Source organism: Felis catus, chromosome A2 (genome assembly GCF_018350175.1).
Source record: "Felis catus isolate Fca126 chromosome A2, F.catus_Fca126_mat1.0, whole genome shotgun sequence".
NCBI classification, from domain to species: domain Eukaryota; kingdom Metazoa; phylum Chordata; class Mammalia; order Carnivora; family Felidae; genus Felis; species Felis catus.
The window spans coordinates 162215243-162231658 of NC_058369.1; the positions used below are offsets into that span (position 1 = coordinate 162215243).

General features: G+C 46.3%; 1 long non-coding RNA gene and 4 other non-coding genes across 6 annotated transcripts in view; 1 reads left to right on the forward strand and 4 right to left on the reverse strand.

Annotated features, from left to right (window-relative positions):
- LOC111559558 overlaps positions 1–16416 on the reverse strand; it is a 28115-nt gene that overhangs the window by 9498 nt on the left and 2201 nt on the right. The window contains exon 1 of one of the 2 annotated variants that reach the window (XR_002740651.2): positions 8508–10378. The exons of the other annotated variant lie outside the window; for it this stretch is intronic. This is a non-coding gene — a long non-coding RNA (uncharacterized LOC111559558). Of the gene's footprint in view, positions 1–8507; positions 10379–16416 lie in introns of those variants that run through there. 2 annotated transcript variants of the gene reach the window in all.
- Positions 2830–2901, reverse strand: TRNAC-GCA. Its single transcript has one exon. It is a non-coding gene; the product is annotated as a tRNA-Cys (tRNA).
- On the reverse strand, positions 6411–6482 carry TRNAC-GCA. Its single transcript has one exon. It is a non-coding gene; the product is annotated as a tRNA-Cys (tRNA).
- TRNAC-GCA lies at positions 10520–10591 on the reverse strand. The gene has a single exon. It is a non-coding gene; the product is annotated as a tRNA-Cys (tRNA).
- On the forward strand, positions 12450–12521 carry TRNAC-GCA. The gene has a single exon. It is a non-coding gene; the product is annotated as a tRNA-Cys (tRNA).

Sequence of the window (16416 nt, forward strand, 5' to 3'; positions counted from 1 at the left end):
AATGCAGAGCCTGCTTGGGATTCTCTCTCTCTCCTTCTTTCTCTGCCCCTCCCCAGCTCACATGCTCTTTCTCTCAAAATGAATAAAGAAACTTAAAAAAAATATAAAAGAACTATTGGAAATACATCACAGGATTGCTAGGTAGCAGACAATCAGGCTTGGGAAAGGCATGACCACATCAGCCTCAGAGATTACAGCAGCAGTCTTAGGAGTTGAGTGTTTTCCTGTTCTTTATCTTTTGCTGAGGCGTCTGCTAAATATCCCTTTGAATTAAGTAACAAGGCTGTTTCCCTTATTGCAAAGCTCTACTCATTATTGGATAAAAAGCAGAAAGGCCATCACATACACTCAAATGGGAGATGTCACAGTGTGTGTGTGTGTGTGTGTGTGTGTGTGTGTGTGTGCGCGCGCACACACATGCGTACGTGTGCACACGAGTTAAATATTAGAGAAAAGCTTTGGGGATTATAAAATACAAACACAATATAGAACCATATGTACATGTAGGCAGAACTTGGCAACTAGTAACCATCCCCCATGTTCTACCTGACTATTCAGGGAGACCCTTTGTGTCTAAGTATTTTGTCATTCCTCGCACCATTACCTGGGTAATAGGAACAGTCCCAATAAAGGCTAAAATGAAAGCAAGATGTAGCAACTTGCTTTTTTTAAATGTTTATTTATTTTTGAGGGGGGGAGGGGCAGGGAGAGAGGGAGACAGAGGATCTGAAGCAGACTCCGTGCAGGGCTCGGACCCAAGATCCCCGAGATCATGACCTGAGCCGAAGTCGGGCGCTTAACCGACTGAGCCACCCCGGTTCTCCACCAGTTGCTTTTTGAATTGGAGGAGGGGCCCTGACATCCTGTGAAACGATTCATGCAAGAGGCGGGTGAAACTATGAACCCAATAGGAGAGAAATTTGACGATCTTGCCTTTGGTTTTCAGCACGTCAGTCATTGAGCAGACGAGCTGAGTGTTGGGCTGGGGTTATTGGGAAGTCCGCCGTCTCCATCTGTGTCCGGAGAAGAGAACACACACATCTGAGCTTTCCACTGTACGACTTTGAGCTTCCCGAGACCGTCAGCCTTGGCTTGGCCCTTTCTACTGTTCTATCCCAACACGTGGTCCCTAAAGGTTCTGTCCTTCAGCGGGATCTCTATTCCAAGAAGGAGTGGTACTCAGAACCCTTAACCACGGCTCACAGCATAGACACTGACCAATCGGAATGCACGCCAGCCATAAACAGCCATCAGATGCCTGCCCGATGAATAAGCTTCCTGCAACCCATTGGCCAATTGAATCCATGTGATCAGTTCATCAGCCTAACTTCCCACTGACAGCCCGTGGGCGCTTGGATTTTCAGCCCTGACGAATCAACTGGCCTTCCACCTCCTTCAACGCCAAGTAGGACAGAAAAGCAATTCTATAGCCACCCCACTTTCGTGAAGGTCTTTTGCCAGCGGCAAAAGACCCCAAATGTTGTATCGGCCTAGGCACGTGGTTCCAGAAACAGAAACTGGTTCTGCCTGTGGCGAAAGATGAGATGACCACTGTCTGTGTGGCAGGGAGCCTGCAGCGCTGAAGGGAAGGCTGGAGGCGCAGGTTCACGCGAGGCAGGGGCGACCCAAGGGGACTCAGCCAGCCAGGCCCTCGGGCACTGCCAACCCTGGGATTTGTGTCACTCATTCCGAGTGTAGTGTGAGTCAGGAGCACCTGTTTGGCCAGCGGTGCTGGGAGAGAGGGAGAAAGGGAGAAAATCGCCTTTATTTTTGGCCTCTGCAGCTGCAAGAGGAGACATTTCTTCCACCAGGGCTCCCATAATTGGACATCCTCAAAAGATGGAAAGAAGGTTCTAAAGTTGGGAGGGAAAAAGAAAAGCAACACACCTGAATTGGAACCAGGGACCTCTAGATTGTCAATCAAACGCTTCATTCAGAAACAACCAGTCTCGCCTAATAAGTGCGTTTCGATTCTGAACTTTAAAGCAGAGTCGAGGGGCACCTGGGAGGCTCAGTCGGTCAAGTAGCCGACTTCGGCTCAGGTCATGACCTCACGGTTCGTGAGTTCGAGCCCCGCGTCTGTGCTGACGGCTCAGAGCCCGGAGCCTGCTTTGGATTCTGTGTCTGCCTCTCTCTCTTCCCCTCCCCAGCTTGCTCTGTGTGTGTGTGTGTCTCCCTCTCTCTCCCTGCCCCTCCCCTGCTCGCACTGCCCCCCCCCTTAAAAATAAATAAACATTAACAAGAAATTAAAGCAGAGTTATCAGTTATGGGCAGTCACCACACCTAGCAGTATGGTGCCACTACGATCTGTCACCACCCTAGCATGCCCACACCTTCCCTGCCTTTCCTGCATTCTCTCCCCTCTGCACACCTGGCCGCTCTCCGTGCCTACAGCCCATTGATGTTCACCACCGGAACGTTGTTTAACATTACATAGTGTTATATGTTCCAAAATACTTAGAACCACTGGATGTTACAATTGAAGTTAGCGGAGGGGTGGTGGGATGTGTGCCTCCCCAAAGCAAAAGTTCCCAGGTACCTCCTCTGTCCGACTAAATCATAATTCCTAGGGCTCATCTGTTTTTTTTTTTTCTTTTTAACTAAGGTCCCTAAGTGCGTGCAGGCAGGCTGGGTAACCTGTGATCATAAGGTAAAGTTTGAAGAGGAACTTAGGACCTTCTGTCACACATACGTCATTCATAACAGCTCCATGACATGTGCCGCATCCCAGAAGTCACCTGAGAAAAGGAAGGTGGCAATGGAGAGGACTTTCCAATAAGCAGGACCCTAACTTAGGTCACTTATTTGTCAATAAGGTAAGCCACCTCCAGGGGGCACCCGGATTTGAACCGGGGACCTCTTGATCTGCAGTCAAATGCTCTGCCCCTGAGCTATACCCCCTTACTGTGGTCCTGCTCCTCATTAGCATAGTTAACCTGTGACACCACGCCCAAGCATTCCACAGCGTACTGTACATTCTATTCACTCTTGGTCAGTCAATGAAACTGGCAAGCCCACTAGAAACTGACTGGAGACCTCCCTCTGGCCAGGAGTTCACCCTTCCTTCCCCCCCCCCCCCCCCACCGCCCAGGGCTTCTGGCTGGTCAAATAGCACTTTTCCATTTTGAAGCCACAATCTGAATTCCTCCCATAAACTGCAATCTCCTCCTCACCCCTTGCTCAGTACCTGGGGGGTGGGGAGAAGGGAGAGGAAGTGTAGGAATCAGGCCTGTTATGTCCATAATAACGCTTCATAACAAACCATCCCCAAATTCAGATGCATGCAACAATAAGCGTTTCTTTTCATGTTCGTGGGGTCAGCAACATGGATGACAACCAGTAGATCTAGTCTGAGCTTGACCTGGTGGCCCTGCTTCAAGCTGGAGGTCCATCTGTGTTTGGTTTCTTTCTTTCTTTTTTCTTTTTTTTTTTTTTTTCCTGTGCTTCGTTTCTTTATGTGAGTTGGGCACAGGTCTGCTCCAAGTCTGTTTCTTCCTGGGTCCAGGTTGGAAGAGTCACAGCTAGCAGGGAAAATTTTCTCATGGCAGTGGCAGAAATGCAAAAAGGTCAAGCCCAAGCACGTAAGCAGATTTCAAGCCTCTGTTAGTATCACACATGCTAATATCCCATCAGTGAAAGCAAGTCTTAGGACCTACCCTTAAATCAAGGGCAGGGAAATCTATCTTTTTTTTTTTTTTTTTTTTTTGAGAGAGAATGTACTTGCAAGCAGGAGAGGGGTAGAGGGAGAGGGACAGGGAGGGAGAGAATCTCAAGCAAGCCCCATGCTCAGACTAATGGAGGGCTCGATCTCACGACTGTGAGACCATGACCCGAGCCAAAATCAGGAGTCGATGCTTAACCGACGGAGCCACCCCAAACCTGTTCCACTTCTAATGGGAGGATGTGAAAAGTCTTGTGGCAAAGGGCATACATAGAACAAGTGCAGAACTGGGGCCAACATTTTAACCTACCATCGTCTGCCCTCTTGGTCATAATTACTTAAATCTCTCCCACGTGCATAAGGTACTCAGCCTCATCCCAAAGCCCCCAGAGCCTCATTCAGTCAGACGAAGTCCAGGATCTTATGATATACGTTAGATCCAGATGAGGCTTCTCTCGATCCAGAGACCTATAAGCTTAAGAAACAAATTATCTACCACTCATACACCCAAAGTCCAGCGATGGTGCAGGAACAGACTTACGGCAGTAAATGTTTACGTGCAATGATTGATCACAACGGGAAACACACACGGTCATAGACATTGAAATGCTAGGCATAAGTGGCCATGCCCCCCTTTTGTCTTTTGTTGCAGACAGAGCCTCCTTCTAGATACCAAATTCAGTATTTGCCAGCCTTTTTACAATAATATTGTATAACAAACTAGATACCTTCTAGATACCAAATTCAGTATTTGCCAGCCTTTTTACAATAATATTGTATAACAAACCACCCCAAACCCCAGTGGCACACAACATATGCATTCCAGCAGTAGGGAATATTCCTTGAGTTGGCTCTGGTTCTGCTGCCTAGGAAGAGCTCCCTGCCCACTGTTCTGCATGACTCATGGGCCCACCCTCTAAGACGTCTTCCCTTTTTCCTTCCTCCTTCTCTGAAATTTCTGGAGACATCATTGGAAAACATGTCCTTTGTTGTGGCTAGGCATTCTTCTCAGTTTGCTTCCCCCTATGGAATGCTGGAAGCCCAGGCCCTTTTATTCTCCAGTCTTGGTAACTTTTTTGTCCAGGCTAGTAATGTTTTCGCCAATACAGCTCTCTCAAGAAATGTGTGGGTTTTCTATGTATTTGACTCCACATGCCGAAAGCCATGATCACAATTCTCTTTGATGTATGTTCTCCCTCCAGCTTAATTATAAGTACTTGGGCACATCCTTAGTCTTTCTAGGAATACTTTTGTCCAGCTGAGAGGATATACTTAGTATCGGCTTAATTCTTCAGTGCTCTTAATGAAGTACATCTAAGCTATGAGCACATTAAGCTTGATTTGGTTTGGGGCTATGTCTTACTGGAAGGCTCTGGATTTGGCCTTTTGGCTAAAGTGATGTAATAACAGCCTCGCCTTTGTTTTGGATGGGATGGTTTTATTTTTCTCACTACGCAATTCTGAGCTATCTAGATTGCCTCTAAATTCTGACTGCAAACCAGTAAGTTGTCTTCTGAACTCAAATCTTTTTTTTGCAGTACCTTATCAAAAACAGCCTGTAACAAAACAGCTCATGCATTCAGTATTTTTCTTCGTAATATCCTACCCCTAACACTACAAGTTCAAATACATTTTCTGCCTTCCAGGTTATCATGAGCCCGTTTTCCCTGCTCTCAATAATAGTTACCCCACTAACTTCCCACTGATTCCCCATGCTTCATCATGAAGACATGTCATGTACTTTAGGCTTTTGTTATAGCAGGAGGCCCCTTCTGAATGTCAATGTTAGTATTTTCCAGTCGTCTTCATAAGAGTGTTGCAAAAACGCCCCAAAGCATTGACACACGACAATAAGCATTTATTCTCATGCTCATGGGTCAGACTATTGAATGAGAATCAATTGATAGAGGCTGGGCTTGGCTGGGTAAGCCCGCTTCAAGCTGTGGGTCCAGAGGGCGTTGGCCTTTCTAGGTGAGTTGCGCTTAAGGTTGGACCACGTGTGTTCTTTCTGGGGCCCAGGCTGAAGGGGCAGCAGCTCACAGGATAAACACATCTCACAGTAATGGCAGAAATGCCAGAGGGCACACTCAAATTTGCAGGATGATCTCAAGCCCCCGCCTGCATACACCTGCTAACATCCTGTTGGCACTCACACGATGTGCCAGTTATCAATTTTTTGACTCCTGGGTCCAAATTCATGCTTCCACACCTGCCCTGCAATAACGGACTGGCTTCCCTACGCCTTTCTCCTTAAGCGAGCACAATGCTAAGAGCTGTCAGTAGAGGGCGCCAGAGGGATGTTGCAGGAGAAAAGGGGCTTGTCTCCCTCTTTCCTGCTACGTGTTGTTTTGTTTTGTTTTGTTTCGTTTTTCGTTTTTTTGCTTTTCCTTCCCCTTGGTCTCTGCTGCAGGGATGGTCAGTGGTGTGGGAGTGTGAGGACCCAGGCACGCACCCGGGGAATGAAGTCCCGCGGTGGACCCGATAGCCCCAGCTGGGCCGGTGACCATCACCCTGGGCCCTCCCAACTCCGTGTGTGCACCTGCCGGCGCCGGCCACCTGGCTGGCCTCTGCCCCTCAGAAGTTTGATACCAGGAACCTACCATACTTCAGTATGTCAAGGGAGAAAGGACACCTGAAAAAACACCAGGGCCTGGGGAAAAGAGGTGGGGAGAGCAACTGATGACATTGTATAGAATGTGGTAGCTGGGAAGCCACTCCTCTAGGAGAGGCAATAAAGCAAAGCTCCAGCAGGGGGCACCCGGATTTGAACCGGGGACCTCTTGATCTGCAGTCAAATGCTCTACCCCTGAGCTATACCCCCTTGCATGGGATGAGGTCCTCTTTACATTATTTCACCTGTGACACCGCACCAAACATTCCATAGGGCACTGTAAGTTCTGTTCATTCCTGGTCGGCCTGTGAAACCGGCAGGTGCACGGCAACACACTAAAGACGGCTATGCAGCCATAACATCGCCTTTCCGATTCCCCAGAGACCCTTCGCTTGTCTCCTAGCACTTTTCCACTACAGCCACACCTGAACTGCAGGAGGCACCAGGTTTCTGTGGACCCCAGCCCCCCCCATCCTTCCTTTCTTCCCTCCTCCCTCAGCTACACCTGCTCTGCCCCATCCTCCCCAGCCTCACCCTTGCTTGCTCTCTTGCCCGTTTTCCTCCACATCTTCCCCCGTCTCCCCAGCCCAATGCCCTCCTGAGGCAGTCTCCCAGCGGCTTGGTTGGGCACTAGAGAGGCAGGAGCCCCTGAATCCTTCTGGCAGCACAACAGAGGAAGCTAGCGAGAGGCATAAAGGCTGCTATTTGGAGACCCACAGCCCTGGCGCAAGGATCCCTGGTTTATGGTCAGAGATGGCTCTTTCTTCCAGGCCCTGCATGTACCCACGCCCCCACCCCCACTCCCTCCCCACGGTCGACCCTCACTCACATAGGGAGGACACACACCAGTCCTTCCTAAAAGGCACCAGCACAGTAACCTATGTTCTATTACATGGCATCAGAGACCAGTGAGATTCACTTTTCAGAGACCACAGAAGATACTGAGCTACGCAATGGAAAATGCGGTAAAAGAGGGGAGATTTTTGTCTCATTCCTGTGCAGCTTACTTGGATCATTACTGCGTTACGCGGGTAACATGTTTCACTTCAAAAATAGAATGTAAATTCGAAATAAGTATTCCAGTGAGAACAAAGCAACGCCCCATCCAGGATGTTTCTAACATAATCAACCTGCTATCATGTTGCTGGCTGTTTGACCACCTTATAAAACACCATCCTTTTATTAAGGGAGGTGATTGGAAAGCTGGGCACCCTTCCCTGGGGTGGCCACGTTCCCCGGTGAGGCGAAATCCACTAGGCAGAGCTGGTTCCTAGCCTCCCTGCCCAAAGTTCTGGCCTTTGTTTCTGAGGCCATTGAATAAGCCCAGGATGGATGTGAAGGTCCCACTCTTTTCCAATTCGTGTCCTTTCACGCATGTGACAAAGATACTGTTAATTTAACTGACATTATAAGTCAGTAACCCACAGGATCAAATCCTACTTTTGGCTGGAGGCTTTTTCAGTTATTTAGGGGTAAGAGATCAGACTCTCTGTGCTTGGCGCTGGGTAGAGGGTTTACACATTTGACCTGCGTTTTATTTCTGTGAGTCCCAATGCCATAGAATTAGCCACTTTAATATATATTTTCTTACTGTTTTATTTATTTTTGACAGAGAGAGAGAGTGCGAGACAGAGCATGAGCGGGGGAGGGGCAGAGAGAGAGGGAGACACAGAATCCGCAGCAGGCTCCAGGCTCCGAGCTGTCAGCACAGAGCCCGACGCGGGGCTCGAACTCACGGACCGCGAGATCATGACCTGAGCCAAAGTCGGATGCTCAACCGACTGAGCCCCCCCAGGCGCCCCTAGAATTAGCCACTTTACTGTATGGTGTCCCCTGGTGTTCTTAGCACATCAAGGCCTGGCTCTCATCATGCACTTCCTTCCACGTGACACTGGCAATATTCAACTTGCCTGCTTTGTCAGTGTGTGTCAATGACTGCCGGGTCCCAATTTGTGAATAACTAGCCAGATGTTCACTGCTTGTAGCCCCAACAAGACCAGATGACCGATGTCATGTCCCCTTCACCTCCTGCACTGAACTCTGGTATCAATTTTCGCACTGCCAGCATTCTGTCTCAAAAACAGAAACTGATAATGGCTAAATGAAACAAACAAGGAAATTACTGGCACAATGACAAAAATCTCAGACCACTAAAGGAAACCTAGAGATCTACGCTCAGAAAATGGGCAGAATTAAAGGACAGCCGGGGGGGGGGGGGGGGTCAGGATCATTTACCTCCAAACAGCATCCTGGTTAGGGGGCTGATAATGCCCCCACTGTGCACCAGCTGCAGCCATCAGCCCCACTGCCAATGCCAGAGCAGTGGCCCCCCTGGAGTAAATTCCAGACTCTTCCTGCTTGTGTGTACCTCATTCCATGTTCCAAGTCTCCATCACGTGCATGGGATCGGCTAAGCCCTGCTGGGGTTTGTGGGAGGGCAAAGTCTGGTACTTTTGCCTTTCGTAGTATAGTTACATCCTGGTTTCCACCAGCCATGCACAGCTCTGGATCCCCCCAGATGGAAAGGAATTTCAAACGTTGAGGGTGTAAGATAGTTACAAATACATACCACGAGTATCATCAGTGAGACTGAATCAGTGGCAGGATGAGGAATGGAGAAAATTGTGTAGTGCTACCAGAGACTGGGGGAAGCTTTCTAGCAAAGGCCTGACGTGCTGCTCTTCTCTCCCCCCCCCCCTTTTTTTTTTTTTTAAATTCTAGTGTAGTTAACATACAGTGTCATGTTAGTTTCGGGTGTCCTGTGTAGTGATTCAACAATTCTGTGCAATACTTGGTGCTCATCAAGGTATGTGTACTCTTAATTTCTCTCTCCTCTTCTTGCTGGAAGATGCAGTTATGGGGAATGCCAACACCAAGTCTAAATGGAAAAGACAGCAAGCCCATACCATGGAATATTATTCAGTGATTAAAAAAGAAATGAGCTGTCAAGCCACAAAAAGACATGGAAGGACCTTAAGTGACTACAGCTAAGTGAAAGACGCTGACCTGAAAAGGCGATATACAGTATGCTTCCAACTGTATGACACTCTGGGAGAGGCAAAACTATGGACAGTAAAAACATAGGTGGTTGCCAGGGATTGCCGGGAGGGGAGGGATGAATAGGTATAGCAGGGGGGATTTTTTAGAACAGTGGAACTATCTTTCATGATGCTAGTAATTGTGGATACATGGCATTCTGCGTTGGTCAAAACTCATAAAACTGTAGGAGTCTTACTGTAAATTACAGGGTATTAATAACGTATCAATATGCATTCACCAATTTTAACAAATGTACCACACTAGGGCAAGGTGTGAATGACGCGGAAACTGGGGTGGGGGGGTAAGGTGAGGGGGTATAGGAGAACTCTCTGTACTTTCTGCCCAGTTTTTCTGTAAACCGGAAACTGCTCTAAGAAATAAGGTCTGCAACATACATATTTTTAATGACAGCAGGTGGGGACTCCCTGGACTGAATCAGAGACCACGTGATCTGTGTTCAAAGGACCCACCGAGGAGCCAGGGCGCCTTGCCCCTGCCCCGCAATCGGTATCCAGAGCGCTTAGCATAGCAAGTCGCCCACGTCTTCCATGGGCTCGCCTCAAGCCTGGGGGGGGGGGGGTCTGCTGCATGGTGGAGGGGCCCCTTTCCTGCCAGGCCTCCCTCTGCACCTGGCAGCTTCTCAGGCCCCTGCCCAGGGCACCGGCTTTGAGAATCATACACATTTAGGCGAAAGGCCCTTTAAAAATCATCCAGCGTAGTCTTGCCCCACACGCGTCCGTCAGATCATCTAGAGCGGGTGGGGTTGGAGGAGATAGGGGGAAGGGCAGAAGGGTGCCAGGTTTTCCCGATGGGCCCTGCCCAGGCCTCCCGCATCAGAGTCCCGGCTCCGAGGCCTGTGATGTCTCGCGGCTGCGGCTTCTGTGTGCGCCCCCGGCCTCCTGCCTGCTTACTCACTCGGAAGGAGAAACAGTGCCTGAGATCACCAGACATACACGTGGGCCAGAGGGTCGTGGCAAAAAGGTCTGTTTCTGGGCGGGCAACGCAATTTTCCCGCAGCAAACCACTTCCCGAAGCAGGAGATGGCCTTTCCGGCCTTTCCTCCTGCTTCCACTTCCGGTCTGCTGAGCCGTCCACAGGAAATCAGCCCAATTAAAAAGGTCGCCTAATTAATATTAAAAAGGTCGCCTAATTAATAGGTAGGGTGAAACCACTGCCGGGACCCAGGATGACGCGGAAAGAAAATCTCCAGGGGGCACCCGGATTTGAACCGGGGACCTCTTGATCTGCAGTCAAATGCTCTACCCCTGAGCTATACCCCCACACACAATGTCGGCTTCTAACTGACATCTTTTAACCTGTTGCAATACCCAGGTACCTTCCAGGACACTGCGACTGTCTTTCACTCAGGGGGCCTGCAGAACCTCATCGTTCAGAGAGATGCCCTGAGTGATGAAGCTTCCCCTTCATTTCCCACAGAGCTCGGTTCTTATTTGATTTTCCTCTACTGTGCGAAAGCAGTTATTACTCAACCATCTTGTCCCTTGGTTCTAATACCGCCTTTATTGCCTTATTATAATCAGGAAAACATTCTTATTTTAAAAAGCTGTATATTCAAGTGGAAATGTATACGTAAGTAAAAGAAAGTAAAATTAAATAGATCTAACGGGCAGATCTGTATTTTAGTAGACCTCCCCCCCCCCATCTCTCCCCAAGGTAAAAAACTCTGTATCTCAAATCACCACAGCCCCAAAGGTACTGTTTGCATTGTTAAATGTCTATGGATTTAAAAAACATAAATATTTTCAGATTAAGCCCGGGATGGTCATAATTATCAAGGATTGTTTGAAATGTATATTTTCTAAATCATGGAGTTCCTTCCTTTATTGTGTGTGCTATTAAAAACAAAAAAAAGTTGTAGTTGAGAATTATAATCCAAAGTAGTAAGCACTGATATGCATAACCTTTTAGCTGTGTAGACACTTGAATCATGGCATTTTGAAATTAAAACTTTTTTTCTCCTTGGTGAGATGAATACTTGAATAAAGTTGTCTTTATTGATATTTTATGCTATTATAAAATAAATATTTTTTACAGATGAAGAAAAACAACCTCCAACCTAGAATTCTGAACCCAGGTAAACTAATATTTAAGCACGAGGGCAAAGGAAGGGCTTGTCAGTTGGGCAAGACCTGAGCGTGTGTATTAGAGCAGAACCCCACCATCCACAGAGGACAGAGAAAGGAGATGAGCCCTGGGGAGAAACAGGGACATGAAAAGTCCGTGGGTGACCCTCCAGCCTGCAGCCTCCTCCCAGAGCCAGCATCTCACACCTGATACCCTCATGCAGAGAACTAGCAGGCTTCTCACACCAAACACAGAGGGAAGCGAATGATGAATTCTCACTCCTAACCAGCTCCCTGCTCCATCCGTGGTGCCCACCTAAGTGCAAGGATTTCCCCCAGCAACTAGGGCCAAACACCTGCCAGCCACTGTTGGGTCGCCTCTTTCTTTTGCCTCCAAAGCCGGCAGTGAGACCTGTGGGCTCCACTGTCAGATGTGTCTGCACCTGAGCGGTTCTCTTGGCCCCCCACCGGGACCTGCAGTCAAGGCCCAGGGTCCAGCTCCCACCTGGCCGGTCCTGATACTCTCCTCACAGGTCTCCCCCTTCTGTTCTTCCCCTCCTCCTATTTCCACCCAGATGATTGTTTCAAACATGAGTGAGACCACATTTCCTGCTCTGCTCAGTAGCTTACCGCCCTCCTTAGAACAAAATCCAAGGGCATGCTATAGCCTATGGAACCCAGGGTTCTAAACCCAAAGTCAGGAAGAGTGGATCCAGGTTCTGATCCTATTAATAAAGGGCTTTCTGTGGTAGGAAGACTAGTAATCTTGAATCTCTGTAATCAGATGCCCACTGTGAATGGCATAGAGACTAGTGACTCTGGGGCCCCTTCCAGCTATAAATGTCGGTGTCAGTGCTTTTCCAGAAAAAGCAGGGAGGTAGCTATAGGGAGGGGAAACTGTTGCTTGTTTTGCATCAGAGAGATAAAATTGTAGTGAGGAAGGCTTGGCAGCTTCCAGAAGGCCCAGCCAATGAACGTTTGTAGTGAAAATTTATAGGGATGTTGGGTGTGGCTACACAGGTAAAAGGTATTACTCAGGCCCCAGCCTACATCAGGGGGTATAGCTCAGGGGTAGAGCATTTGACTGCAGATCAAGAGGTCCCTGGTTCAAATCCAGGTGCCCCCTGCCAGCCCTCACTTTTGTTCATTGAAGCTGCTATTAAAGATTCAGCTCCTTTCCCTAATAGGGAGCCTCAGGATACTAAGACTTTCCAAATCTGGAGGAAAAAAAAAAGTCAGGGATAACTTAAAGTTTTGTCACCAAGCACCACAGCCCCAGAGTGATAGATTCCTCCAACTCTGACTTCATGTTTCACTTACCATGGGTCTTTTTCCGTATAGGCTTAGGATTATTTTGTCTACATGTTTTCATTGTTCCAGTCTGTGGTATGCTGGTAAATATTTAACAACCAGCTCTTGGGGGAAGAGCATGGCTGATTTTTAGTGTTTTCCAGTTTCACAGTATAAATAATCTCACCATGGCCAATTTCAAGCTACAAACGTAAGATCACTGAACATGGAATTGGGAAGGTGTGGTAACAAGTGACTCTCTGGAGCAAGATCAGCTCTAGCACACCACTGTCCCCAATCTGTCTTCCCCAAAGAGGCAGCGATGGACTCTTTGACCTCTACTCTATCCTCACGATGCTGACTGACATCAGAGCAGTGGCTGATATCCATCTGATCGTCCATGGAATCATCCATTCGCTCAAGACATATTTGATTCCTACTCGAGGCCGGACACAGGGAAGACAGAGCTGAGCAAGAACCATCTGTGGTGAGTAGAACAGCCACATGAAGAAACGGTCAAGTGAATAACAAGAATAAGCTAAACAGAGGAGAGGGTTATTTTATTTTATTTTGAATTTTTTTGAAGAGAGTGCTGTTTTAACATAAAAGGATTTCTGATACCAGAAATATGCTAGATTAGATCATCTAAAATTCCTCCTAACTCAAAGCACCCAGAAATGCAAGATAAAATATAGCAAATATCCTTTCGTAAGTATAACTGAGTTGTCATGACAATAAAGGGTGTCTTGGGGATGGGTGGGGGGATGAACTAAAGTTCTGACCCCAAGAATGCCCATGGCTGTGGTGAGACGGCCTAGGTGTTGAGTTTTAACAGCCATGTGGATCCAGAAGGTTAGGTCTAGACTTGGAATCCCCTCCCCCATGTAAAGTCAGAATCTCAGAGTCGCACCATTAGTAAAAGGGCGGGCTAGTAAAACACCAGCACAAGTAGACAAGAGGTCCTTGTCTTTTCAGGGGAGAGGGGGTAATTCCCCTGAAAATTCATAACTACAAAGCTATTCTTTTTTTATTTAAAAAAAAATTTTTTTTTAGCGTTTATTTATTTTTGAGACAGAGAGAGACAGAGCATGAATGGGGGAGGGGCAGAGAGAGAGGGAGACACAGAATTGGAAGCAGGCTCCAGGCTCTGAGCCATCAGCCCAGAGCCCGACGCGGGGCTCGAACTCACGGACCGCGAGATCATGACCTGAGCTGAAGTCGGACGCTCAACCGACTGAGCCACCCAGGCGCCCCACTACAAAGCTATTCTTGTTAGAACTTTGAATTTACACTGCCTGCAGGGTTAAGAAATTCCCCAAGCTAAAAGTTAACAGAAAAAATGTGCCCAGGCTAACACTGATTGTGGGGTACCCAGAAGAAGCAAACACAAACTCTGAAGGGCACATGAGCAAACCAGGCCCCACAGAATTCCCACAGATGAAACCTGGCTTAAAACGGGTTCACAACTCAAAATAATAAAACATATGAGGATCAGCCAACCATGAGTGAAAGCCATCAGACAAAATAAAGGATGTGAGATAAGAGAATTATCATGTAGATACTATGAAGTAAGTATGGTTAAAATTATTTTTTTAAACGTTTATTTATTTTTGAGAGAGAGCAAGCGAGCAGGGAAGAGTCAGAGAGAGACGGAGACACAGAATCTGAAGCAGGCTCCAGGCTCTGAGCTGTCAGCCCAGAGCCCGACACAGGGCTCAAACCCATGAACAGTGTACAGGGGCGCCTGGGTGGCTCAGTTTGTTAAGCATCCGACTTCAGCTCAGGTCATGATCTCATGGTTTGTGGGTTCAAGCCCCACATTGAGCTCTGTGCTGACAGCTCAAAGCCCAGAGCCTGCTTCAGATTCGATGTCTCCTCTCTCTCTCTCTGCCCCTCCCTGCTTGTGTTCTCTCTCAAAAATAAATAAACATTAGGGGTGCCTGGGTGGCGCAGTCGGTTAAGCGTCCGACTTCAGCCAGGTCACGATCTCGCGGTCCGTGAGTTCGAGCCCCGCGTCAGGCTCTGGGCTGATGGCTCAGAGCCTGGAGCCTGTTTCCGATTCTGTGTCTCCCTCTCTCTCTGCCCCTCCTCCGTTCATGCTCTGTCTCTCTCTGTCCCAAAAATAAATAAACGTTGAAAAATAAATAAATAAATAAACATTAAAAAATTTAAAATAAATAAATAAAATGAAAAATACAATAACTGAAATTAATAGTATAATAGTGGATTAGATAGAAGAGAGATTTGTGAGTGAAATAGAATATAAATCTTAAAAAACTACCAAGAGTGAAGCACAAAGTTCTAAAAAAAATGCAAAACAAAAAAGAGTGGTTAAGAGAGGTGCAGAATAAAGACAAATGTCAAATATGAATTCTGCAAGTATAAATTATAAGGAGGAAGAGCAATATTAAATAATACGATAGCTGAGAAATTTCCAGACTTGTACAAAGACCTCAGATTTAGGAATGAGTTCTGAAAAAGATAAATTCACACCCAGGCACACTGCAGTGCAACTTCATAATACCATAGACAAAGGGATGATCTTAAAAGTGGCCAAAGAGAAAAGACAAATCATGTACAAAGGAATAATAATTAGAATGACAGCAGACTTTTCAACGGAAACAATGATGGTTGAAAACAATGGAATGAAATCTTACACATCAAAGACTATAAGTTATAATTCTCTACTCAGCTCAACTATCATTCAGGTGTGGAAGAAATATAACTGAAGGCTTTTAGTTCTAAGATTTCCTTGCTGAAAAAACTTTAAAACTTGTAATTCAGAAAGAAGAACACTGAACCCAGAAGGAAGGAAAAAGAGGCAAAAGAAATAATAGTGAACAAAGATACCAGTGAGCACACTGGTAAATCTAAATAGCACAGATTAAACAAGACGAAAAATGAATTGGGGGGTGCTTAAAAATAAGACTGAACTAAAGAGAACAATTATACAGAAGACAAGGGCAATGATGGGATTGAATTAATATATTAAGGTCCTTCCATTGTGTGAAAGGAGGGTGGAAATGCTAATTGATGTGAGACTGTATCCGATCAGGTGGTGTGTGTGTAAAAATTTAGAGTAACCCCTAAAAGTATAAAAAAAGAAGACTAAATTAGATAAATTTCAAATTAATAGAAAGAGGTGAATCAAGGTGAATTCATCAAAGGTGAATAAAGAAAAAGTGATCAATCCAATACAAGAATGGAAAGAAAGGCATAGAAAAAAATCAGAATAAATAGAAAGCACAAAATAAGATGGTGAAATGAATCAAAATATATTACTAATCACAATAAATGCAAATGGACTACTTGCCAGTTAAGATAGAGGTTGTCATTATGGATTCAACAACAAACTCTAGCTACATGCTCTTATAAGACACCACCTGAAACATAAATATACAGAAAACTTGGAAGTAAAAGGATGGGAAAATATATATCAAACAAATACTATCCAGAATAAAGTTAGTTTTGCTATATCATTATCAAATGAAATGAATTATAGGTTAAAAGTACTATTACGGCAAAGAGTATTACCTCATAATAGTAAAATGGACTGTCCCAGGAAAACACAATTCTATACTGTATACACAGTATCAAAAAATATAAAGCAAAAAGTATCAGAAATACAGGGAGAAACTGACAAATGCACAACATAAATAGATTTTAATACATCATTCTTAGTAACTGATACATCGAGAAGCAAAAAATGGTAAGACGGGGAGGACACAAAT